At 45.7% G+C, this 27824-nt stretch overlaps 1 protein-coding gene and 1 pseudogene across 3 annotated transcripts in view; one reads left to right on the top strand and one right to left on the bottom strand.

Annotated features, from left to right (window-relative positions):
• KAT6B (lysine acetyltransferase 6B) overlaps positions 1-27824 on the top strand; it is a 491853-nt gene that overhangs the window by 133164 nt on the left and 330865 nt on the right. The window lies entirely within an intron of this gene.
• Positions 12243-12615, bottom strand: LOC144753221 (bolA-like protein 2 pseudogene; annotated as a pseudogene).

Here is a 27824-nt window from a genome sequence, read left to right as displayed (position 1 = left end):
GCTAGTTAGTGTTTTGCCTTCCAGCCTGAACGCATGGGAATTGCAGGTGTTAAGTTCTTGCTGCACATCTGCCATTAATAGATTCAAAGCAATTACGCAGCCCCTCTTCGTGCCTTTGGTTGTTAGAAGTCATCTGGAGAGGCGAGTCCCCGCTCCCAATTTCACCTGCACCCAAGAGTCTTTGTAGAAAAGTATCCGCATATTTGAAAGAACTTGTGGAATGCCCCATCAAGCCAGTTTCCCCCACAGCCTTGCCCTGTCAACATAATCGAAAGGAGCACTGAAATCGATAAAGCAGAGGTGTAATGGAAGGTTCGAGGTATTTGCCGCGTCTGAGTACAGAAATTGCCGGGATGTTTGTTTGTGACATTTTGCGAAATTCCATCTGATTTGGTGGTATCTCATTTACATCTGCCCAAGCTATAAGTTACGGTAGCACAGTGCCCGCAAAGTGTTTTGCCTCGTTGTCAATCGGAGCCACTAGGCGTTAATTACCTAATAAGGCCTTATCTCTGCTTTTGTGGATTGGACCAGTTGTAGAGCCTTCCAATGAATTTGGAATCCTGCCAAGTGATCTGACTTCGGACAATAAGGTATGCAGGGCACTTGCCCATTCAGACTCCCTTTGTTTGAACAGTGCCAGTTGAATGCCGTTTGGGCCCGGGCCCCTTTTCTTTCTCTTTTTTGCGATCTGTTGCTTTATTACGAGTTTGCTTGAGGTGCTGGGCTCGTGCTCAGGTGCGTTAGCGCTTGTCAGCGTTTTTGTTGCGATTGCCTCCTTTTATGAGGCGTTCCCCTTGTGACTCCTTGGTTGTCGGAGGTCTCCATTCCCACGCAGTTTGATGGTTAAAGTGCTCGCTTAGAAAGGTTGCCCAGGTTTCCTCTGAGGTATGAGAAGAAATCCCACTGTGTTGTGGGTGGGCTATCTTGTTAAGTCTTCCAAAAGCGAGCGCTGTCATTGTGACTCATATAATGGAAAAAATGTGCCCAAATCTCATCTTCCCGTTCTGTTAACTTCCCACTTCCGTTTTTGTTAACTTCCCACTTCCGTTTTTGTTAACTTCCCACTTCCGTTTTTGTTAACTTCCCACTTCCGTTTTTGTTAACTTCCCACTTCCGTTTTTGTTAACTTCCCACTTCCGTTTTTGTTAAGCGAGGTTCTTTGCTGTCGTAGGAGAGTGCAGAGAGTTGGAACGTAAGGGGATATTCAAAACTGAGAACAGTGTAAGCAGTTTCTTAGAGGTGGATCGGTGTGGAATAAATGCATACTGGAGAGGAGAGATTGTGGTTTCAAGCAGTCGACTGCATAGCGAGCGTGAACATTTGGAATCTCCCTCGAACTGCATACAGATTCGTCTCTGCCTCTTTGAGTAAGAGCCTGTCAATACCTGGGTCATCACTTAAAGTATTTATGACCAATGTGTACTGGAATAGAGAATCTTTGGCATATTCCAATTTGTGGACGGACTATCTCTATCTATCGTCTTCTTTTTTTATCAACATATTCAAGGTCCTGAGGATGGTCTAACGGACAGACATCACTAGACCAAAACGTCGACTATTACACCTATTTATCATTTGATTGTATTATAGGCAATGCTTGCTTTGTGTAAACTCTTCGGACTGCCTTAACAGCTTTTTTGTGAAAGAGGTGTCCACAATTGTAACTATGAAGGATATTTAATTTTATACAATGGTTACTTCTGGCTAAATTGTGTTTTCGATTATGTACCCTTTATAACTAAGAATTTTCATTCAATACGAAATCAGATTTTGAATATATACACCCGTGTTTCTTTCAATTTTATTTGTTTGATCTATTCATTAGTTAATTATCTGAATCGTTTTTTGAGCAATCCAACTGCGAGTTATTCTGAGAGAGCTTGCCTAAATTGTATTTAACAACTGTTGCAAATACATATTTGAATAAATCCCTTGTAGGCTCACTTACCTGCTTAAACTAAACTGCCCTAGCCATCAAGGGTTTATTGGTTTTCCCATTTTCTGAGATATTAAATCTGCAAGAAAGCACATACTCCCATCCACTGCTGGGTAAATCTTAGTATAGAAAGTAGTGTGGGATTAGCAGATCTGTTATCTGGAAGGTACATGCGGCTTTCACCTGGAACTTAAGTACTTTGGTCCAATATATTAAAAGCTTGAAAAAAAATGCAGCCTTCTTTAAATAAGCACATTTTCTGTACTGGAAGCCAGTGCAGCCTTTTCAGTTTGGATGCTTACTGCCAGAGATGGGCTTCAGAACCGACTGCAGTGTTATGGCTTCTTTGCAGACTTTGCGTTCTGTATTAGGTAGACTCAGATATAGTGTTTCTGTCATACAGTCAGAAGGTCACTAAAACATATATAATGGTTATCCTAGTCTTGAGGAATCATTTTTTGGTGTTCTAAGATTAAAGAGGCAGGTGTCTGATGGATGAGAGATGTGGTAATCAATTGAGATTGGTTTCCAACCAGAAGCCAAGGTTATTAGCAATAGCAGTGAGTGCTAGAACCCTCTGCCTTACTTAAATGTAATAGAACACTGAATTTAATAACACCCAGAGAAGATCTCTGCTCCTTTTTATATATATTTTAAAGCATATTGCATCTTATAACCAGTATCTAAAGATGATGCAAGCCAAGAGATACAGTAATACGGTGGAAAGCCATACCAAATGATGCTGGTGATTTAAGAAACTGGAGTGTCTGTTTACATATTATGGTACTTGCACTGTTGAGATCCCAGCATCAGTTACTTCCAAAGCTCTAAGCTCTTATGTGTTTAGTTTTGCGTAGTGAATAGTGATGCATAAGATCGAGCATTTGAATGTAAGAATTATGTTGTACTGTCAGCAAAATAATCTGGTCAGGAAGGGTGCATTGAAAGGTGTAAAACATTTACTAAAGTTTAATTGATATAATGTATCTGATGGAATATTTTACTCTTTTAAGGAAGGTTAAGCTGTTCGTCGCGACTCTCCAACGTTTTGAGAAATGTGTGTATTGTATGATGATTGAACTGGGTATTTGTTGAAAGAGCATAGCAAATCTCTGGGCAGAGAACATTGAAGTAAGACGTGAAAGATATCCTTTTGGAATTCTACATTTACGCAAAGGATTCTGTAATTGCTTACTGATCTGGGAAGTTTTTTGAGGACACTGGCAGAAGGATTAGTTACTTGCCTGTAATCCTAGTTCTCTTCCAGGGGTATCCTCATCAAAGTCATAAGCATTAGAATATTCCCGCCCATGTGCGGGACCCCGGAAACACTATATTATATATGCCCCACATATATATATACACTCATATATAATATATATACATTATATATATATAAAAAAACATGCAATAGCAGCCAAATAAATAACAGAGCTGAAATATGCTGAAAAGAATTTCCACCATACATGAGTAATAAGCATTAGAAAACATGAGAAAAACAACACAAAGTTTGTTTTAGAAACTGTTTTAATGCTCAGAAAGCAGTAGAAATTCTCATAACTCACTGGAAGCATAGAAAAGCTCCCAGGCTGCATTGCAAACACACAGTCTAAAAAGACTGAAAAGCTAACCTGTAGCTACATAGCAATAAACTGACACCGTGCCTTTAAGGCACCCATGACCCCCAGTATCCCATCATGCCTCAGGGGTGACAGTTAGGTCAGTTGTTCTTTTCAGAGACTGAAAATAAATCCAGTAACAGGTTAACAATATCTCCTTATTAAAGAACGTCCTTTGCCCCGGGAGGCGGGAGGGTTGCTTATGACTTTGATGAGGATACCCCTGGAAGAGAACTAGGATTACAGGTAAGTAACTAATCCTTCTCTTCCAGGGGATCCTCATCAATAGTCATAAGCATTAGAATAGAATAGCGAGCCTCACCTCATCTCCCTGCGGGCAAAGGAATAATAATACAGTAATAACCATATTAAGCCTAGTAACTACTAAGCTTGTACAGGCCGTAGGCTACCCAAATAGATTCCTCAAAGAGGCTTGTCCTACTTTAGTATCGGCCCTGGAATCAGACTCGAGACAGTAGTGTCTCGTGAAGGTATGAACTGATTTCCAAGTCGCAGCCTTGCAAATCTCCGACATTGGAATGTCGTGCAAGAAGGCTACTGTAGCGGCCTTCCCTCTAGTGGAATGCGCTTTGGGTGACTGCAACAAAGGCTTGCCTGCAAGCTGATAAGTCAATTTTATTCAAGAGACAATCCATCTCGCGATGGACCTCTTGGCCGCTGGAAAACCTGTTCCCATCGAACCATAGTTCACAAACAGTTGATCCGTTTTCCTAATCCCTTTGGTCATTTCCAAATAAAACTTCAGCACTCTCTTAAGATCTAAGGAGTGAAGTGACCGCTCGGCTGGGGTCGTAGGATTTGGAAAAAACGAAGGGAGTGAAATGGACTGATTTATATGAAAATCAGAAATTACTTTCGGCAAGAAAGTCGGATGAGCCCTTAGGACTACCCTATTATGATGAAAGACAGTGTATGGTTCTTTCGCACAGAGAGCTTGAATCTCGCTGACTCTGCGAGCAGAGGTGATAGCCACCAAAAAGGCCGCCTTCCAAGAGAGATGTTGTAAAGAGGCCTTGTGGATGGGCTCAAAAGGCGGTGACATTAACCTGGATAGAACCAGGTTCAATTCCCATGGAGGAGAAGGCTTTCGCACAGGGGGGTACACTTTTTTCAACCCCTGGAGGAAGTCCTTAACCACTGGAACCTGAAAGAAAGAAACCTGATCAGGTGATTTTCTGTATGCTACTATGGCTGACAAATGCACCCTAATAGAAGCGTATTTTAAACCAGCAGTCGCTAGGGAAAGGAGGTATGGCAAGATGACATCCTCCTGTCCTGTAGTCGGATCAAGGTGATGATCCCTACACCATAAGAAAAACCTCTTCAACTTGAACGCATAGGAAGCTCTCGTGGAAGGTCTCTTAGCCTCCTTTAAAATGTTCATGCACTCAGGAGGCAAGTTCAAATGTCCGTATTGCAGGACCTCCATGCTGTTAGGTTCAGTGAAGGGAGGTTAGGATGCATTATCCTCCCGTTCATCTTGCTCAACAGGTCCGGCCTGCAAGGGAGTCGTCTGTGTGGACACACAGACAGATGTAGAAGATCCGGGTACCACCACTGCCGCGGCCAATCCGGAGCTATCAGGATCATGTCCATGTTCGACCTGCAGAGCTTGGAAACTACTCTCGGAATCAGAGCCAGGGGAGGAAACGCGTAAGCGAATGTCCCTGACCAATCCATCAGTAGAGCATTCCCCTGAGTCCCTGGCCGGTGGAACCTGGACGCGAAGGCGTGGCATTTGGATTTTTCATCGTCTGCAAACAAATCTATGGTTGGACGACCCCAGCAACGAAAAAGCTCTTCCACGACTTCGTCGTGTAGCACCCAGTCTGGCTGATCTTCGAAGTGTCTGCTGAGTGCGTCTGCTTTTACGTTCAACTCGCCTGGAAGGTGCACTGCCACTACCGTGAGGCCTCGAGAGAGGAGCCAAAGCCAGATTGCCTGAGCCTCTCGAGACAGAGGGCGAGACCTTGTGCCTCCTTGCTTGTTCAGATAGAACATGGTGGTCTTATTGTCCGTCTGAACTAGGACTGAGCTGGACTCTATCGCTGGGAAAAAAGCTTTGAGAGCCAGGAATACCGCTCTGAGTTCCAGCATATTGATGTGGTACGTCTGCTCCTGCGCTGACCACTGCCCTTGAATTTGAAGCGGACCCATGTGCGCTCCCCAACCTTGTAGAGAGGCATCCGTCACTATCGATGGGGTTGGAAGAGGCTGGTGAAAACGAACTCCCACCAGCAAATTCTTTCTCCATGTCCACCATTTGATGGAATCTTTCGTCGCTTGGGAGAGCTTGATGCAATCCTCCCAAAGACCTGTCTCCTGGTCCCATTGATCCTCCAGGGCCTGCTGTAGAAGACGCATTCTCAGCCTGGCGTTTGGGATGAGAAAGATGCAGGACGCCATGGAACCCAGCAGGGATGCTACTTGTCGGGCTGTTGGAAGCCGAGATTCTAGCAGAATTCCACATTTCTGGTTCAGGGAAAAAAGTCTCTCCTCCGAAGGAAACGCTTTTCCCACTTTTGTGTCCAGAACGGAGCCTAGGTAGTGAATTGACTGTGTAGACCGCTGGACTGACTTCTCCAGATTCACATGGAGACCGAGCCTGTGCAATTGGAGAAGACACAGATGTAGATCGTGTTTTACCCGCACTGGAGATGGACCTTTTAGGAGCCAGTCGTCCAAGTATGGGTATAGGAAGAGTCCCTTCTTGTGCAGAAAAGCCGCCACCACTGCCATGCATTTGGTGAAGACTCGTGGTGCGGACTTGAGACCAAAGGGTAGCACTGCGTACTGATAGTGTTTGTTCCCTACGACAAACCTCAAGTACTTGCGATGTTGTGGAGCAATTGGGATGTGAAAGTACGCATCTTGCAGGTCCACCGAACACATCCAATCCCCGACTTGAAGATGTGGGCATATTTGGTGAAGAGCCAGCATGCGGAACTTTTCTCTGATGATGATCTTGTTTAGAAGTCGTAGATCGAGTATTGGTCTGAACTTGTCCTCCTGATCTTTTTTGGGGACAAGAAAGTACCTGGAGTAAACTCCCTTTCCTCTTTGAGCGAGAGGAACCTCCTCTATCGCTCGCTTTTGTAGTAGTACTTTTACCTCTCTTCGGAGCAAGCTTAGTTGGTGAGGGGAAGCGCTCTTTGGAGGTATGTTCTTTGGAGGAGCAAGGAAACGTAGTTTGTATCCATTGCACAGTATATTCAGCACCCACTGATCCTTTGTGATGCTGACCCACTCTGCCAGGTGTTGTGAAGCACTTCCTCCCACTGGAGTGGGCAACGGCGCCAGAGGAAGCCACTGCTCAGGCTTTTCCTCCTCTGGTGGTGTTAGAGGATTGTTGATGACCTCCTCTACCTCTGCCAGGTTTACCTCGAAACTGGGGTTTCCCTTGGTTCTTATTTTGGGACCACTGAGGTGTTTGAACCCTCTGTTGATCCCCTCTCCCCCTGTTGGTCTTGAAGCGGCGCTTGAATTCTTTCTTTTTCTCCAAGCCCACCTCTTTCACTGTGTCCAGTTCCGTCTTCATTCGGGTCATTTCCTCGTCAGCATGTTCCCCGAAGAGAGCAGAACCCGAAAAGGGGAGATTAAGGATGCGATGCTGAGCATCCGGCTTCAGGCCTGTAAGGCGCAACCATGTCGACCTCCTGGCACAAACCCCATGTGAATAGGAATGCGCCGCAAGGACAGCACCATCCGCAGCCGTACTTATCATCTGATTCGCCACCAGACATCCTTCAGTCACAGTCTCTTCAAAATCCTGCTGATCTTCTTTTGGCAGCTTGGTTTTGAACCTTTCCATAGAGTCCCATAAGGCCCTATCGTATCGACCCAGAAGCGCAGCCGCACTAGAAACCTTAAGAGTCGAAGCAGCTGAGGTGCAAACTTTCCGACCCCAGGAGTCTTGAGTCTTGCTGTCTTTGTTTGGCGGGACTGAAGAGGAGCCGGCAACTGCGTGTGTCTTCCTCGCTGCTGCCACAATTACAGAGTCTGCTGGAGGGTCAGATCGTACAAAAACCGTGTCAGAAGAGGCCGGTTTGTATTTCTTCTGAATGCGGGCTGGCACCGCTCTAATAGCCGCCGGAGTTAGGAATACCTCATTGACAGGAACCATAATCCCCGGGACTAATGGAAGTAGAGGACGTGAGATCGCTTTCTTGTATAAAGTCTCAAAAATGACTGTCGTTGTAACTTGAGGGACAGACATTTCAATGCTCAGCTTCTGAGCTCCTCTTTGTAAGACATCCAGATACGTGCCAATGTCATCCACTGGGGAGGACCTGGACGTAGGACTGTCCGTCAACGTAGGGGAGTAGTCCCTTTTGGAAGACTTAGTAGAGGAAGTAGATGGCGTGCGTCGACGTCTACGGTGAACACTGTGCCCCCTCTCTTTTGATCTTTTAGAACGCTCTTCCCGTCTAGGAGAGCGAGATCTGATCCGATCTTCTGAACGATGTTCTTGTCTGGGAGATCGGGACCTTCTGGGAGATCTGGTTGGTGTTCTTACAGGTGATTTGCGCCTGGGAGGACTACGCTTGTCCATCTCCTCTACCAGATCCTGAAGAGAAGACCTGTGCTGTGGGCTGGCATATTCTTGCATACGTTTTGCAGCCCCAGAGTCTCTCCAATGGTCCAAAGACCTGTACCATCTAGGTGATAGCCTGATTCGCTCCGCCGAAGGGTCTGGCCGATGCTCAGGAGATTTGCGCACAGGACTTCTGGACTTCGAAGATGCAGTTGAGGAGCCAGAGGACCTTGAAGTGGAATGACGGGAAGCTGACTCCGTTACCATAACTACATCTGAACACCTCGACGTCGAGCGATCTTCCCTCGTCGTCGAGTGCTTTCGGGGAGTCGGCGGATCAAACAATCTTGTCTTTGATTGTCTATGCAAGGAGGAATGGTCTCTCGACGTCGAGCGGCGATGAGCTGCCGCCGACGGAGTTCCCTGTCTCGACGTCGAACGGTGAGTACCGGCCGTCGACGGAGCCCCCTCTCTCGACGTCGAACGACGATGCCCAGTCGTGGACGGAAGTCTTTCGCTCGACGTCGAACGACGATGTCCAATCGTCGACGAAGCTCTCTGCCTCGACGTCGAACGACGATGCCCAGTCGTCGACGGAGGTCTTTCTCTCGACGTCGAACGGTGATGTCCAGCCGTCGACGGAGTTTTCTGCCTTAACGTCGAATGTCTATGCGACGACGGCAGAGGGGTATTGGGCACCCTCGACGCCGAGAGCTGACGAGACACCGACGGAGACTGCATCCTCGACGCCGAGCGACTTTTCCTTGACGGCGGAGGGGTCTTGGTCCTCGACGCCGAACGCCATTTCTTTGACGACGGCGGAGGAGTTGCACTTCTCGACGCCGACCGTCGCCCGGTTGACGGCGGCGGAGTTCCCTTCCTCGACGTCGGACATCGCCCGGTTGACGCCGGCGGAGGGGATTTTGACGACGGAGCTGGATCCTTCGACGTCGTCGACGTACCTGGTCTTCTCTTCGACGGCGAGCCCGCCGTCGACGGTAGTTTAGAAGCTGAATGATCCACCGGTGGTTCTTTTCTCAGCGCCGAGCCCGACGCTGAAGGTGAAGGGTGTGAAGACTTCTTTCTGGAAGATGTATGAGTCTTCCTGGAGCCCTTCTTCACCGGAGATCTTCCTCTGGATGACCTATGAGCTAGGCCATAAATGCGAATCCTCTCCCTGTCCTTCAGAGTTCTTCCAGACAGGTGTTCACAATGAGGACAGGTGCCTGGATCATGATCTTCAGGCAGACACAGGATACAGACGTCGTGGTTGTCTGATTTGGCCTTCTTGTTGCCACAAGAAGGACATTTGTCAAATAGTGAAGGCATTCTCAGGAGAAAATGTTCACAAAAATGACTGAAAAAGGCAGTATCTTACTTAACTAGATGTAAAATGTCAAGTAAGAGCAAAAAATTGTCAAAGTGAAGTATTTTTCTGTCAAAAACAGAAAAAAATAGTGGAGCTGTGTAACCAGGGCCCTTCTCTGAAGGAGCCGGAAAGAACAACTGACCTAACTGTCACCCCTGAGGCATGATGGGATACTGGGGGTCATGGGCGCCTTAAAGGCACGGTGTCAGTTTATTGCTATGTAGCTACAGGTTAGCTTTTCAGTCTTTTTAGACTGTGTTTGCAATGCAGCCTGGGAGCTTTTCTATGCTTCCAGTGAGTTATGAGAATTTCTACTGCTTTCTGAGCATTAAAACAGTTTCTAAAACAAACTTTGTGTTTTTCTCATGTTTTCTAATGCTTATTACTCATGTATGGTGGAAATTCTTTTCAGCATATTTCAGCTCTGTTATTTATTTGGCTGCTATTTCATTTTTTTTATATATATATATATATATAATGTATATATATTATATATGAGTGTGTATATATATATATATATATATGTGGGGCACATATAATATAGTGTTTCCGGGGTCCCGCACATGGGCGGGAATATTCTAATGCTTATGACTATTGATGAGGATCCCCTGGAAGAGAACTCTTCAGTGCTTTGTGCTTCAAAATACGTTCTGTATATGAATGGTCGAATAAAGACGATTGCTACATATTTAAGTGTTTGGAGAAAGTTGCTTCTTATTTATTAAGTGTGCCCTTTGGACTCTTTTAGCTGTTTCTCAGGCTCTTTTTTTTCCCCTCAAATTCAAAATGAAAATGCATACGTACAGGGGATCTCCGCCAGCCTTCCCGACCCGTCCAATGGAGCATGGAGCTGTGTGTCAGTCCACTTTATCCATGGACAGCTTAACACTGTGTGATGGCATTTACCTGGATCACAAGTGCCCAACCCCCTGAAAGGAGTGCACTTAAGTGGCAGTTATAAATGCCTGAGCTGCTGGGGCATGCATTTATCTTTGTTACTTTTGCCTATTTTTTTTACGTATGTGCGTGAAAGAGAAACTATGTATTCCAAGGCCAGAACTATTATTGGCTTTGCAATTGCTTGTTATGTATTTTATTGGCATTTGTTTCGTGCTTTATTTATTACCCATTAAAGTGTTCTCAAATTGTGCACCAGCTTACCGAACTGTGAACCTGCCCCCTCCATTTCTAGGCAAAACATTTTGTTGTAAAATAAGAGGTTCCTAAAATACGTCCTCTTGTCTGTGATCAGGTCTCGCCCTTCACCTGAGCAGCTTCTTTGGTATGGCTGGATTCAAGCAAGTTCGTTCTAAATAAGGATACGTAAACTACATGGTCTTGAAGGCAGTAGAATGCTTTGAGCTATTACAAGCTCATTAAAAATCCACATTAAACAAGTGATTGTTAAACTGTTTGGATTGCACACCTTGCTCTGGTCCCACTGGGCCATCCTGTGCGTCTGGGTGTTAGATGGGCCAACCATCGTTTTCAGTCAGTCGGAGCACTGGAATTCCTTTTCTAGGCTGAGTGATGCATGTTGACGCTTCTTTGATAGCCAGGCTAACTTTTGAGGTGTAATGTCGGTCTTTACTGTGTAGTTTATGGTTCTTTACAACTGTGAACAGGTGTATAAGCTAATGTGTAAAATTCTAGAGGTTTGTATGAGGTAACCCAATCATCCCTATACGGAAAAGGGGTTTTAGCTGTTTTTTAAAATCTTACATGCACAGCTTGCATGCATTATTTGATCATTTTGACTCGAATTTAACAGTTGGGCCCTGCTCTGGGTACTTTTCTATGCTTGGTGTGGGTGTGATTGAATGTTTTATTTATTGGAGTGCTGCGCAGGCCATTCTCCGCATGGAGATCACTAGTTTAATTTCTTGCTTTCTAACTCTGCCTGTCTGACACGAGCCTTGCCCCCGTGTTGCTGTATTTCTGTAGCCTGCTTTTTGTTTAAGTGATTCTATGATTTGATTAACTTTGTGTTGAATCATCCTATTCAATTTAGCATTTAGAGGGTAAGCACGCTCTGAAATAAATAAATAGATTGTGCAACCTAAACTGTTTTAAAGGACTTCTCCCGACTCCTCGGGTGGAGAGAGACCAAGAAAAGACTCTGCTATGGAATCTGATACAATTAACCAAGTGCTAAATTACTTTTCCCGTCCCCACCGATTGTCCTCACACAAACCTATGTCAGATGTACGTCCCGGCCTTGATTTACAGGGGGAGACAAAAATATTTCTGCAGAGGATGCTTTCTTTTTAAAAAAAAAATGTTATACTGTCTCCCAAGCCATTTATTTCACTTGTAAGTTACATCAAACAATATGTATGATTTGTTAATGTCCTCTATAGGCAGGCAGTCGTTCAAGCACAGCAATGTTCACATTGGATAAGTCTTGCTGACGATTTGTTATGACCCATCCAAATAAATTCCATCAGACAATGATTCCAACTTGTTTCTATTTGATGAACTTAAGTGTCCCCTCCAGCAAACCAACTTATAAGTAGAACCATACCTGCTCCCATCTTTTTGGCAGCAGATCAATAGTCGTGTATTTTCACCAGTTGCAATCCCCTTATTGTAGGTGGTCTGGCAAGAATACTGGAGAATATGCTGCAGAAGAGTTTGAACCATTGCTTCGCACCCTTTTAACCCCCAAACCATCAGTAAATGATGTTATGCTTGCAGCCCAGCCTCCTTTTCACTAAGGCATGGACAGGAATGCAGGTTGCAGACATACAGCAGAGGGCGAAATGCAGCCATGGTCCTGGAAGATGTAGACACCTCGGTGTGCTTCCACTGTGGTGTTAAAAGGGAAGGAAGACAGCGAGAGGAATATACAAAGCCTCATTTCAACTTCTCTTTTTCCCACTGCTCTGGTGTCAGTGTTTTCTCCTCAAAGGCGTGGATGTTCTTCATTTCTTCTGACAGACAACTGTTTACCAACCTGTGCCTCTGCAGCATGGGCTTGCCCTCAAACTGGGACGACACCACAAAGACTTTGAAGCTGGTAGCACAAAGGTTTGCAGATGTGTCTTCGACCTCCACGTGTTCGGCCTCGAGCTCTCGCTGCAGTTTTTCTCTCAAACTCTCCGCACTAAGGCTCCCTGTAACCGCCATCTTTCTGCGGCAATCCAAATGCCAGAGGATGCTTTCTTGCCTTGTAACTGTTGCAAGGCTTTCTTGAGTCGCTTGTCCTGATACAGAGGTGCCCTGAAAAGAGTATATCGTTTTTGCTACAAATCCTAAAAAAAGTAGAGGGGGGACTAACCTAGTTAATCAGTATGCAAGCGGCATCACAGCGTGTGACATTATGGCGCATGACATTGCGGCGCGTGAACCTTGTGACATCACATTGCGTGACATCACAAGAAGTGGCATCACAAGAAGTGACATCAGATCTTAAGCCCTCACACATGTTTAGCAGGTGTATCAGGAGTACATTTGAGCTGATTTAGGCAGAAAATTCACACTTATGTACGCTACACATAAAACAATGTTGCCTTTTGTCAGTTTAAAGCTTCCTCTAGCCATAGTGCTTTAAAAAAAATAGTGCTGCTTAAATTATTACAACGCTTCCGCAGAGGTAGTAAGCGCTATATAAATGCTATTTATTTTGTGCATATACTGGGAAAGATCAACACATGTGAAGTTCTTACAGTGCATGCATATCTCCTGACCAGAGCCTTAAAGTGAAAAGCTGCCTCTCTGAGCCTGTGTTTCCCCCTGATGCATTTGCATTTAGGTGTGAGGCTCCTGACTGCTGCCAGCAAGGAGACTCGAACAAAAGGAGGCCTGATGACCCCCCAGATTCGTCCTTTGTTATGGGCCCAGCAGGAGTCGGAAATGAGAGCCCCATCCCGTCCCTGCCCACACGTTGTTGCGGATTGAAAGCAGATAACATGCAGGCGGTGCTGAAGGTGTCCCGGTGTTTGGACTAATTCAGCATCTTTTTCAGTGGGGCCCAACTTCTTGGCAGGGTGGACGGCATCCACCCTGTGAAAAAAGTGGGTGGACGCCGTCCACCCGCTTGTACCCTGCTCTTTTTGTTGGAACGGCATGGGAAGTGGGTTGATCTTTCTTAAAGAGAAGGAATTGTATTCGTGTTAGCGCTGATGGTGATGTAGTGTCACCTTATTTTTTTTTTTTTTTTTTTTTTGGGTTGCATTTACGAATGCACCTTAATTTTGACCCCCCCCCCCCCCCCCCAGTCCATTGCTTTCCTTACCTGAAACATACTAATACAATTTAAATACTTTTAAGCAGAAGTCTGAAAGTTTCCTGGTTTGACTGGTCTCATTCAAGATACCTTTGAAATTACCCTGCTATTGTTTTACAGGCTTGTGAAGGTTTCATTGAATGGCTTTTGGAACTTCCCCTTTTGTCAAGCAACTTCCTGTATGGTAATTTTCAAACTTTGCTAACTGCTTGTGAGAATCCCCTCAGTCTATTCAGAAGGATCCCTGTAATGGTCTTGAAGTCTGTGTTGCTTATCGCAGTCACTTTAGTCAAGCCTGCTGGTGAGATTTGTGTGCTTTAGTTCACGCACCTTTCATCAAGCTCAGCAAAACTTTGATTAACTACGTGGGCCCTTTTCCACTTTACGAGCATTTTTGATATAGCGTTATCGAAGATTCAGACACTCTGCCCATCAGCAGACATCTTAACACAAGAATCCTTTCTCTCGTGTTTTGTCTCCCAACAAGCGATATTTCCTGGAAATGCATTGGTCGATGGTGGATTGGTTCTTTGCGTACCGTGCGTACACTGTATGAAAATGAAATGGATATTTGCATTGATTCCGAAATTACATTAATCAAGACTGATAATAGGCCACTAGTCGTTTACATTGTGAGTTTGAGCTATTGGTATTGTAAATGACAGTGCATTTGATGTGTTTTGAAAACCTAAATTAAAGGCGTTTTTAACCCCTTGCATGCTCATGACAGCCCCTGGTCGTCATGCATCACGATGGGCGTGTGCGGAGGACGGCCAGGGGCTGTCCGAATCTCGTCGACTATTCAAATCTCCTGCACAACGCGAAAATTCGCGCCGCATGCAAGGGGTTAAAACATGAATAAAAGGCATTGTCATTTACAGTGCTAATAGCTTAAACACTTGCAAATGCGAGACCTATTGCATTACAAATACTTGTTTGTAAAAGCGCCCCATGCCACGCTTTCAGTTTAGTGGCCCCCAGGTCCCTTAAATTTGGACGCAGCTCATCTAAAGAAAGGTGCGTGGCCGCCATTAAAGTGAGAGCGCGGCATGGGGCGCATTTACAAAAAAAAGCATGTTTGTCAAGTTCAGACAAATGTTTTTTTTTTGTTGCCATGCTTTCACTAATAAAAGTTAAAATGCAACGTCACGCCACTTAAGAAAAAAGAAATAATTTGTGGCGAGTGACGCATATAGAAAGATGTGCGCTGCTTAAAGAAAATAAAAGTAGTTGAGCATGTCCAAAGTCATTACGAAAATAGTGCTCGGAGGCTGTAATTAAAGCCTTCTGAGTAACAACGCACGTAACGGGGTCAGTCTGTATGGGAGGTTACAAGATGAGACAAGGGGTCCTAAGGAGTGACTGCTAAGCCTATTGGTCAATGAAAAGCCACAGTTTACAAAGGATTGTGGCAGGAGCAAATTTAAAAAGATGGTTGGAGCTTTAAGTCCATATCTGAAAACAGCATGCCTCGCTGAGCAGTGCATGTAATGCCCAGGCTCGATCTAAAAAAATACCAGCCAAGCGGAACTGTAATTACATTTTGTCTTTGCCCCATCACTTGTTTTAAAGCATGAATCTTTTCTGGATTCACATGCTGTGCACAATTCTGACATCCAGTTGCTGGGTCTGGAATTGATTTGTCTTTGTTTGTTGGTGGGCATAGACTTATCTCCATTTGGGGCCCCCTAGTGACATTGCTGTGCTTCCTCTGGTAGCTCCTGCCTTTGGTTGCCATATTAAGATTCTTTTGTTTCTGCCGTTGGGTCTGGATTGATACAGAAGGAGCTCCAAGTTTTGGAGAGAAGAATCCCCCCAAAAATATCAAGAAAAATTGACAGGACTTCTGATCAAGGTACCGGAGAGCATTGAGAGGGGAAGGAAGTACCTCATCGACCGTAGAACAGTGCACATGCAGGGGGCTTCCTGTGTGTGGTGATGGAAAAAAACACTTGCAAGTTCTGACAGACTTCCATCACAAGTTCGCCCATAAGGACCAACATCCAGTCTGCAACCTCTGCTTACCGTAGACCACCAAAGTGAGGACTGCCACGTATGTTCGCCGTTCACCCTGAATACCCTTAGGGTGAGGGAGAGGCAGAGACTAGCGAACTACAACATGCAGGGCCAGAGTGCAGCACCATCGCTATGAGACCTGGGCCTCTCAAGTGAGTAGGAGGACAGTGCCGCAGGAGAGACTGAGACAGACGTCTCAGTGGTGGAGGTTGAAAAGAAGTCGTGGAGAGGTAAGAGCCGTCCTCAATGAAACTAGACAAGTCTTGAAAAACAGACTCAAGGACTTTGAAGGGAGCCTCGGCATCCAAGCATTCGAAGACCACAGCCGAGTCCCTAAATACTGTAGAATCCTTTGAAAAGGACTCCGTAGCCGGAAAGACCCTTGAAAGATCCAAGGCGTTGAAAGACTGTCAAGGAAAGGACTCATCGATGTCTAAGGAAGAGTTCAAAACCTGAAAGGCATGCCTGCTGCCGGCACCATCCACAAAAGAGCCTTCAACCTCGAAGAAAGGCTGAAGTTCTCGACGTCGTAACCCACGCGTCTGAGATCGAAAAGGAAGTGGCTTGTAGCTGAAATGGTAAGTATTTTACACAGAAAGAAGGATTTCGACGAAAGCCTGAAACCAATTAACACCCAAAAGCTCAACAACACTCGAGAAAAACATCAAAGACCTAGAACCTATCTTTTCCTGTTCCTCCTGAGGTTTGAAGGTTGAGGAGTACTTGGAGGAAGAAGAACAAACATACATAGGTTGAGAAAGCTCATAGTTATACGAGATACAATGGCAAGACCTCAACAGATTCCCCAGAAGTGGCTGTCAACACCTATCCTAAGAGGCCTTCTCCACCAGACGAATATTGGTATGTACAACCAAGTCATTAAAAGGGCAGCAGATGCATCTGGAGTTCAACTTGAGAAAAAACCTCAGCCCTGCTTTATATTTTTTTTAGGAACTCTACTGCCTACACAATCTAGGAACCAATTCCCCCCTATAGTTCCAAGAGTGCTAGACCAGCCTGAAGGAAGCTTTCAAGGAGCCTGCCACATGCAAAGCAGTTGCACCTAGAGGGGAGAAAATACAAACACTCCTCCAAAGACCCAAGTTACATCAAGGGGTTAGTGCTTGCAGATTCCATCATAGCATCCACTTGGCATAGCCAATAGGTCTCACCTTTGGGACCTTATAAGTATTTAGACATGCAGCACATTATCCTGGGTGCTGCATAATGTACTGTTATTTCACATGCCACTCGTAACAGCCACACACACCCAAGGTTTAACTGTTCTTGAGGTAAGGTTGCGACTTCCCGGAGCAGGGTAGTGAATTCAGAGTTGTAGAGATGTTTCATCTCGATTATAGCACAGTTTCTGTGATCAATGAATGCTCAGAATAATGTGTGCGTTTTAGGAAAGCTGTGCCCTTAGCTTTAAAATGTATCACTTGGCCACCTGGTGAGGTAGTGATTTGTTTGTTTCAAATGAGTAATGTCGAGCTGAATGTTTGTAGACGCACGGCAAAGCGCTGCCAGTAAAGACACATTTTGTGACCTTCCGGCTTTAGTTGTATAGTATATCAGACATGGTTACAGCTGTACTGTCTACTTAGTCCGCTAAGAACGTAAAGAGATTTCAACTTCAGCTCATGGTTCTGAAGCGACGTATTGTCGGTGTAGGCGCTATGTTACAGACCACAAATAAGCAAAGGTTACCACCCATGTGCTTAAACGCAAGTGGGTTTATTACAGACAATTTACACATCGCTAAATGCACAGCTAGGCGGGAGTTTTTCATGCAGTTCCTGCCCAACAGCTGTCCTGCTGCTCCAGAGCCAGGCATTGTCACAGTGCGAATTTTGTTATTGGAGGGCAGTAATCAAAATGTAACACTGTGCTCTTCTGCATGCACCCCACTGTTCAACATGGATCATATAGAGCAGCCAAAATATCCCTATTTTTTTAATTAGTCAGTTTTATAAATCTTTACGTGTCGAGTTTTAAATAGTATAGTGCAGATGTCAAAGTAACATACAGACTTTAGCTGTTACACAATACAGAAAAAAATGCAATATACACTTGTGTCCTCTCAATGTTCCTTTGGTCATGTTACTTGTTGGGCAAACCGCCCGGAGCACAGAGGAAACGCTTTGTGGGAGAAGAGATCCTGGCACCAAGGTCCCCTCATTCTGGGAGAACAGCCCTCGCACATATGTACCCCCTTGTGGGAGAACCACCGCTCCCGGCACAGCTGTAACCCTTCCCTCCCCCCCCCCCCCCCCCCGCTCGGGCTGTAATCGAGGCAGGCACTGGGCTTGCTGTTACCCCCCCCCCCCCCACGTGCCCCCTGAGTCTGAATGAGGGGTTCATTGACTTCGCTGTGACAGTTTTCGGACCTGCTTCTGCAGAGCGCAGATATTAAACAAGACGTTAGAGAGACTGTTTGGAAAAAATGGGATCACGGAAAAAAGTAGAGGGTCGTCCCCAAGGGAGGGGCTGCAGGCCCCCTGCCGTAGCTCATCGTGGGGAGGGGGGCAACATAGCAGTGGAGTGGAAATAAAATCATAACGAACACATCAAAGAAGTTAAAATATTTACCCTGTGGAAACAATATAATGTTAAGAACATGGTGGGAACAATAATATGGGAGAAAGAAATTAGAAGCGAACAGCTTAAATATGCATCTTTGTGCGGTGCACAGGAGAGGGGTCTGTCTGCATGCCGGATCCACGTCAGAGCATCCGGTGCAGGCCTGCGCTCGGACCAGCGGCCAGTGTCACAAAGACTATCTGTGACTATCCGATGCGCTAGTCTCAGCGCTGATTCCCTGAGTGCCATGGATGGACACAGAAACAGCACCCCAAATATTCACGGTCTGTCAGCAGGTGTAGTAGAGCAAGGAGACGATCAAAAGGAAAGAAGAACCGGAAGACAGCAGAACACGAGTGACAGGTGAACAGGGAAAACGAAAAAAAGAAGAAAGGGAAGCGGCGGAAGAACAATGAAAATAAGAAAGTTTAACAAGATCGCCAGTCCGGGTGGGCGGTGCCAAAAGTGGACAAGGCAGTAACCCAAAGGCCCAATTTTTCAATCCTGCGCCAGCATTGAACATAAACGATTACGTGTGCCAATTGAAAACCAGGGCGAGGCTTAAAGTCCCTTCCGAAACTGTATTGATTCCAAAAGGCCCTTGCATGGCGAGAGGAGCACATGCTCGCTGCTAACGCCAGGCGAGACCTAAAAAGAGCAACACATTTGGTAGAAGAGGGGAAGAACATAGCCAATACATGCCTGAAATAAGCCATGGATGCCCCAGAGACATCAAGCAGGCAAATGATTGGTCTCAGAGAGAAGACATGCAAAGCTATGCATCTCAGGATTCAAGCCTGAAGTTCAAAACAATATTCTAAATGCTCCTTTCAGTGGGCAACAGCTCTTTGGAAGTGGGGGCTCTACAGTTCAGAGGGGGCATGTGTAGAGGAATCACCCCATCAAGAAGGCCAGCGGGTGGGGGGAATTTACACCCCACAACCTCGCATCAAACCTACCAGCAAACATACTAAGGAGGAAACCAATTGCAGTAGCAGGGACAGCAACAAAGTTGGCAGTACCGGCAAGGAAGACGGTCTTTTCAAGGAAGCCCTTGTGGAAGAGGCCAACCGCAAAGGAGGGGGAGCACCCCCAACAATGAAATGACTTAACTCCAGACACAGTAAACACCCCAAAACGATCAGGGAGTGTGGCAACAAGAAAGACAAAGCGACTAAAATCAGAATCTAACCCACAGTTACTCCTGAATTCTACACCAGTAGGAGGACGTCTAACACACTTCCTTCACAAATCGAAACAAATCACTTTGGACAAATGGTTTCCAAACCTAATGAAATATGGTTACTGCATAGAACTAATCAAAACAACTCCAAACAGAGGCCCAAGAAGGAAGGTACATTCCAAGAGAGAAACACACCTACTCAAGTAGAAGAAATGTTGACAAAGGCAGCAGAGTTAGTGCCAAACAGGGAAATAAAGAAAGGAAACTACTCTACTTATTTCCTAGTTTCAACAATAGATGAGACGCTATGCCCTATTTTGGATCTGAGGTTCAAAAGTTCAAGATGGCAACTCTACAGGAGGTAATACCACAACTACAGCAAGCGTTGGCATAGCCAATAGGTCTCGCCTTTGGGACCTAAGTTTGCCAAAGCCAATGGCTCATGCTAATGTGTTTAAGATATGATGTAGAGCAGTGTGGCTGCTGTACAGTATGCTATAAAGTTATAATAAGTGTTATAAACATTTTTGTTACCTTGAATTTAATTAAGATATTATGTATAACTCTGCGACTGTATAAAAAAAAGAATTCGCTTAAAAAATGCCATAACGCATGTCAGGGGGCATACAAATAAATCCCTTACCTGCCGCTCTGATACGCTCTGAAGTCCTGAACTCCGGGGACTGCATTTCAGCAATAGGGGCTAGTGTCACCAAGTGCTTGACTGCCGCTATGAGTGGTGACTTCTTTTTACCTGTCCTTGCCCAAGAGAAAGACTCTAGTGCTTGCCTTGTCTACTGAGAAAAGCAGCGGGCGTCGATACTGCTGTTCGGTTACATCTCCTCCCACAATGCTCTTGTGCTGAGCAGCTGTGATTAATAGCCCTAGTGGTTCAAAAAACGCGCTGCAGTCCCGCAGAGCGGAACACGCCTGGGCAAAGCTGGGACAACCCTCTTTGGTTCTCCTATTTTGGACAGCGTGATTTAGCGGTAAGCTCGTATTCGATTACTCCCTCTTGATTCTGCAGACTAGCTATTGTGTCGCCCTTCAACTGATAATGAACAATTATTGTCCTACTTAGAATTTTGAGCTCTGAATAGTTGCTAGCAGTAACCAGAAAACAAAGTTCAAAAGCCCTCTCAACATGGGGAACCCTAAGGCTCAAAAGGTTAGTAGGGAGGAAAACCAAAAGTAGTAAGACTGCACTGCCAACGGACATGGCCAAACTAAAAACACTACTGAATATGGATTACTGACTCTCTAATCGAGAGAGGCACTGTTGGGAGGTGAAAAAGGTGTTATACTGCTGAAGATCCGCCCAAAAGCTGCTCTGATCTTTGTCAAACGAAAGTGAACTTCCTCTGCAAATGGATCTGAACCTCTAAAATGTAAAATGCCAGCTGTGGCTCCTAAAGAGTCTACCTGCACACTTTTGGAATTGAAATATGGTACTCTCTCAACTAATGAAGGCACCATTTGAACTACACAAGGCCATGCTACAAATGCTCACGCTAAAGACAGCATTTTTGGTAGTGATGATATTGCTATGTAGAGTTAGTTACATGGACTAAAGTTTCAGAAACCCTATTTCCAAATACATCATAACTGAATTGTCATGAGAACTGTTCCACAATTCATGCCAAAGGTGATCTCACAGTTCCATATGAATCAAACCATACAGATTACAAGTTTTTTTCAGAAACCAAAGACACATGCAGAAAGGATGTGCCACAGCCTTTACGCTAAGAAGGGCAGTAATGTATTATGTTGTAAGAACAAAGGAATACAGGAAAACAAAACCACCACTCTTTATATCATTTGCAAACTGTTATCTAGGAAAACCAAGAACGCAATTGCAAGGTGGATAGTGCAAACAATGCAATTGTGCCGCAGGGGAGACATTACAAAGGGCCCCAGGGGAGCATTCGGCAAGGAAGAAAGGGGCAACTTTCGCCTTTGTAACAAACACACCACTTCAAGACACTTGCATAGCAGCAACATGGTCTTCATTGCACACGTCCACAAAATACTACTGTAACTGTGAATGTATTGCGACTTATATAGCGCACGTATCACCCGAAGGCATCAAGGCGCTTGCCTTGGGAACCCGTCCTGGCTTTTCCCTGTGAGATAACCCCTACTGGGTATCCCCAGGGTGAAAGCCAGGCATCCCGCAGCGGGTGGGCCGCCGTAGTGGAGATTAAGCAACTATTTGTATATACTGTGTGGACATTCAAATGAATAAGGAAGGCCAAGTAGGACAAAAGGTCTTACAACATCTATTCTCAAACCAACGCTCCTCTTCAACCCATAGTAACAAACCGCTACAAAATCCATGCACAGCATGTGAATCCAGAAAAGATTCACACTGCAAAATGTATAGTTACTTACCGGTCGGTGTAGTTTTGTAGCTTGAACAATTTTCTGGATTCGCAAGCAAACCCCCACTCTGCCACCAATGAAGATGAAAAAAGGAGGAGAGAAAGATAAATAAAGTGTGGAGATGGCAGCGTCACTAGGCGACACCAAATTTAGGTACAGTGACACGCACCAACAAAGAAAACAAGCATTTGCAATACAATAGGTCTCGCTTTTACGAGAGTTTGAGCCATTGGCATTGTAAATGACCATGCCTTTTATTTATGTTTTGGTTTTTAAAACATAAATAAAAGGCATTGTCATTTACAATACCATTAGCTTAAACTCGCTTAAATGCAAGACCTATTGCATTGCAAATGCGGTTTCTAGAATGCGGCGATTTTTTAATTTAACAGGTTTACAAAGCTCTCAAGCACAGTAAGGTATGCGGGTGCTTTACAATAAACACCAACAGTCAAAGATGCATTGAATGGGTGAAGGTGTCATAGAAGAGGCTCAGCCATAAACCACAGGCATAAACGAAAAGATACAACAGTGTGTGGTAGGAGGACGATAAAGAGGAAATTACAGCAATTTACATGCAACAAATGGACCGGGTGAAGGAAGGAGGTTACCGCTCAGTGACCTGTCCTAAGAGGGCTTGAAAGAGCTGAAACTATCATAAATTCAAAGCTGTTCCAAACGGGGGCAAAGGGGACCATGACCACAACAGCAGGGCTGGAAGCAGGCGATTGGGGAGGTGGGGGGGTCGTCAGAGAGGTTCCCAGGGGAGGACCCATCTGGATCCATCTCAGACACAGAGTGCGTTTACAGACTGAGAGCGCTCTCTCTCTGTACCCAGACTCCCACATAAACAGCAGTATGAAGCTTAGAAAAACACAGGACGCTTCTTCAAACGTATCCATTTATCTTCAATTCCAATATCGACCCACACTTGAGCCTCCCCGCCCCATAGTCTTTTATGTATGTGACACTATACTAGGCAAGAGCCGTCTTTGGACACTTCAGGATTAAACATTATGTACAGTCATGTGTGCCCTAGCGCTGACTCTTCGCACGGCCAAATGTTGTGCTTAAAGTACACAAACAGGTTAATATTTGGTCGTGCTTTTTAGTGTGCGTGTGCAAAGCCCTCTTCCCCGTTAGTGTAGTGCACACACGCCAGTCGTGATTTCATACATCCGAAGTAGCACCTGCCGCCCTCCACTGAACACGGCGTCTCGCGGGCACTTTTCAACAAGCGCTCGCTATCTGTTTTCATTCAGCCACTTGTTTATATTTGCATCGCACTTTCACTGAAGGCGCGATGCAAAAATAAACACGGGGCTGAATGAAAACAGATGCTGGCCCCCATAAAGATAAGAAATTGCTTTGTGACAGCAGCAAAGCAGGCGACCCAGTCCGGATCGGAGGCGAAAGGGCGTCAACAAAAACCCCTCATTTTCAATGGCAGGCCACCGTTTAGCATAAACGGTAATGCCAGCCAATGGAAATGAGGGGCGGGGCTTAAAGCCCTTTTCTGAAATCCCTTTCACAAAATCTCTTGCCAGCGAGCACTGCATGCGCTGCAACACAGGTGAGACCTAAAAAAGGACAAATACAACAATTTCGGACACAAACATTAGGTGGGGGAATAATGCATAGCATGTGAATCCAGAAAATACTTTAAGCTGCAAAACTACACTGACACGTCAGAAATTATACGTTAATCTTTTGGTCAGAACAGTTGTTTTGTAGGTCGAGGCTGCACTCTCGCTTGCAAAACTCTTGTGTTCAGTTATGGGCTTGGAACCCGCCCGTAGCTTACCAGTATTTCTCATTACTGTCGCTCTTCTTTTCTGCCTTCTCATTGGGAAGCGTTTGACATTTATTTGTGTTTTTATATAGCGCGTACTTTACCCGAAGGTGTCAGAGCGCTCTATAATAGAACCCATTACATTACATAAGGATTTCGGAATACAGATCAGATGGAAAACAGAAACATACATCTAAACACAAATAAAACGTTAAAATGGTGTGTACAAGAGATGTGCAATTTAAGTTAACAGCGTAGATCTAATCTACCAATATTGGTGGAATGCAAACACAAAGAATATAGAAATAACATATCATGTAGCATAGCACTATGACATGGACACTATTATAATAAACCAGAGAACTGGTTAATATGCGAGTCATGATTGTTCACTGTATTGTCCTTATTGTTATGCTCTTGCTGTTTCAACACTGGAGGGTAGCCCTATGCACTTGAGCCCTTTGTTTTCGTTCCACCTCAACATGGCCACCTCAGTCTTTCCATGCATCACTTCCTTTTCATTCCATGGTGCACAGATGAAGTGCAGATTTATTCACTTTAGTTAGTGCCCCTCTGCTGGCCGGTTGCTGCTCGCACTGTGATTCATGTACTAATTGAGCTATCACTTGGTCAATGCAGAGCCCTGCTCAAGTGGTTCTCGTTGGCAGAAATGCCCTCAACCTAAGCAGTATTGGATGTCGCTCTGTAAACGGAACAAGTAAGAGTCTGTATCCCCCCCCGCTAATGGGAAACCATGCTTTCTCTCGGTTTCTGACCGTAGCTGGCCTAACCCGGTCAGTGGCCTTGAAATTGTGCAAAATGTGCTGAGCTACCTGCACCCCCCCCTCTTGATAAATTTTTAAAGAAAGACCGGAGAGCTGTTTAGGTGCCTGTGTCGCAACAATCACCCCCACGCCAGCAGGCAGCCTTCAGACAACGAGCCACTTCCCCTCAAGTCTCCCTACATCCCTCAATCCACCCCTGTCCAAGCACCCCCCTGTCCTCCTCCCTTCCTCCCCCCTGTCTAAACCCCCGCCGGACCCTCCCCTGAACACCTCCCCCGTCCTTCACCCTATCTCCCAACCCACCCTGAACACCCCCCCTCCTTCACCCTGACCCCTATCTCCCAACCCACTCAGAACACCCCCCCCGTCCTTCACCCTGACCCCTATCCCCCAACCGACCCTCTCGAACCCTAGCACTCTCGGACCCTCCGCGGATGCCTACATCCCCTTCCTTGAGGCCATATCAAAACGGCTCGCAGCCCTGGAAAACCAGGTCAACACTATCACCCATGGTCTTTCAGAAATCATCTCTAACCTTGGAATAGTCTGTAATCCCCACAAACTCTCCCCCCACGTCAAAACGTCCTCCATTTCCTCTCCCACTCCAGTGGGCTCAAATCACCCGACCGCCAGGCCCCTTAGATCAAAAACTCCTATGTCAGACAGGGAAGCAGCCTTACTTGCCGCCACTTATGACTCCTCCCCTGCGGAGTCACCCAAATCTAAAATTCAAGTCATCACAGGTCACCGGAAAGACCGACCCATCGTCAATACACAGAGATTACCAGTCCTCACCGCTATACCTAGAGAGACTAAAGAGGGAACCACCAGTAATCAGGAGAAATTCACCAATTGCCTCCTAATCAACTGCAGATCGGCTTCTCTACACGCAACGGACCTAGCCGAAGCCATCCTCACACATGACATTGACGTTGCGTTCCTCACGGAGACTTGGCTTAATAAGACATCCCCTCCCTGCCTAGACATGCTGGTTCCACCTGGCTTCTCCCTCATCTCCAAAGATAGGATTGAACAACGAGGAGGTGGGGTCGCTATCATCCACAAGGACAGCTGGAGCATCACAGAAACCGCCTCCTTCGAATATGACTCCTTTGAATGCCTATCCACTGTCATCAAGACAAAAGACAATGACTCTCTACTGTGCCACCTACTCTATCACCCCCCGGTCAGAAATAACGAGTTCGGAGACCAACTATCAAACCTGATTGCACAAGACTCACTGGGCGACTCCAAAAACTTAATTCTTGGCGACCTGAACATCCGGTGGAATGAGACCCACAACCCTCTAATCAAATCGCTATCTAGCCTCCTTGACGAGAACAACCTCACCCAACATTGTACTGAGGAGACTCATTACAAAGGAGCCACACTGGACGCCATCATTGCCCAAAAGAATTCTATCACGGTCAACCACATACTACCAGTTGACTGGTCAGATCATCACATGATCTTATTCCACATCAATCACCCCATCATCTCGCTTAAACCTCCGCAAGTCCCGCCTAAATGGTCGAGAAACCTCTCCCAAGTACCCCAAGACATCTTGGAAGGTCAACTAAGCGCTCTTCTTTCAAATAACACTATGCACCTCTCGACCAACGACCTCGTCGACCACTACAACTCGGGGGTAGTCGCCATACTTGACAATCTAGCTCCTCTAAAGCTCAAAAGAAACCGAACCACTCCATCCAGAACCTGGTTCACTGCGGACCTCAACGCAGAAAGAAGAAACCTAAGAACCAAAGAAAGAAAGTGGAGAAACAACCCAACCGCCATTCTCCGCCTTCAACTAAAATCAGCCCGTAGGAAGTACAACAACCATATCAAAAACAAGAAATCCAGCTTCTTCCGCGAGGCATTGGTCAAATCCAAAAACAGACCCAAAGAACTCTACAACATAATCAGACAACAAACAACAAAGCCCCTGCCCTCAACCCTACTGGCTTCCAAAGAACTCTGTGACAACTTTGCCAACTTCTTCATCGATAAAGTCCAAAAAATCGAACTATCTCTAGACATCAACAACCCACACCTCCAGAAGAGCTACTCGACCTCCCCAGTGGCACTCCCATCCGACTCCTTTCCCTCCCCCTGGCTAAGCTTTCGCCCCGTCCAGGAAACTGAGATAATCGCGCTGATCTCGACTGCCAAACCTTCAGCACACATCTCAGACCCCATCCCCCCATCTTTAATCAAACAAATGAAGCTTACCTTAGCGCCCATCTGGGGAAGAATCATAAACAGCTCCTTACAAAGCGGTGTGGTCCCCGATTGTCTAAAAATGGGACAAGTCACTCCTCTCCTGAAAAAACCCGGTCTCGACTCAACTGACTTGAACAATTTCAGACCAATATCTAACCTCCCTTTACTCTCGAAAACACTTGAACGCTGTGTACTCCTGCAACTGACGCAACACCTAGACAACATCAATCTCCTGGACCCCCTCCAATCTGGCTTCAGACAAGGCCGCAGCACTGAAACTGCGATGTTGAACATCATAGACCACATTCACGGATCTCTTGACGCTGACAAGTGCTGCCTCCTCATACTCCTTGATCTCTCAGCAGCGTTCGACACGGTGGACCACAAGCTCCTCATCATGACTCTTCAAGAAAGAGCCGGCCTTGGCGAGGTAGTTCTCAAGTGGTTTTCCTCCTTTTTACACAACCGTTCGCAACTAATAAAAATCAAGAACTTCACCTCCGATACCCAGCAAGTCAACAAGGGTGTCCCTCAAGGATCGGTGCTCTCCCCCCAGCTCTTTAACATCTACATGGAACCACTCGCTAAGTTACTCAGGAACGCCAACATCAACTTCCACCTCTACGCGGACGACACGCAGATTTACCTGGAAATTTCCTCTCTTAAAGACATCCAGAGACTCAACGATGTCCTAAATGAAGTTCAAGACTGGCTGACAAAGAATCACCTGAAACTCAACCCCGATAAGACAGAAACACTCCTCATCTCAAACAAAGATAACCCTCAAATCATCGAGTGGCTAAAGTCGATCGATGCTCTCAAGGGTAACCTCACGCTAGCCGACTCCGTTAAATCCCTGGGCTTCACCTTAGACCCTAAACTAACCCTGTCAAATCACATTAAGAACTCGGCGAAAAGCGCTTTCTTCAACCTCAGACTTTTGAACAAAATTAAACCTTACATTCCCAACAAGGACCTCAAACTAGCCACGCAATCTCTAGTTCTATCAAGACTGGACTATGGGAACTCAATCCTAACAGGCATCCCCAAATCCCACCTGGCTCCACTAAAAACAACACTTCACGCGGCAGCAAGAATGATCACAGGCTGCAAAAAATATGATCACATCTCCCCGGCTCTCAAAGAACTC

Source organism: Lissotriton helveticus, chromosome 5_1 (genome assembly GCF_964261635.1).
Source record: "Lissotriton helveticus chromosome 5_1, aLisHel1.1, whole genome shotgun sequence".
Lineage (NCBI taxonomy): Eukaryota > Metazoa > Chordata > Amphibia > Caudata > Salamandridae > Lissotriton > Lissotriton helveticus.
This window is presented reverse-complemented; position numbering and strand designations above follow the sequence as displayed.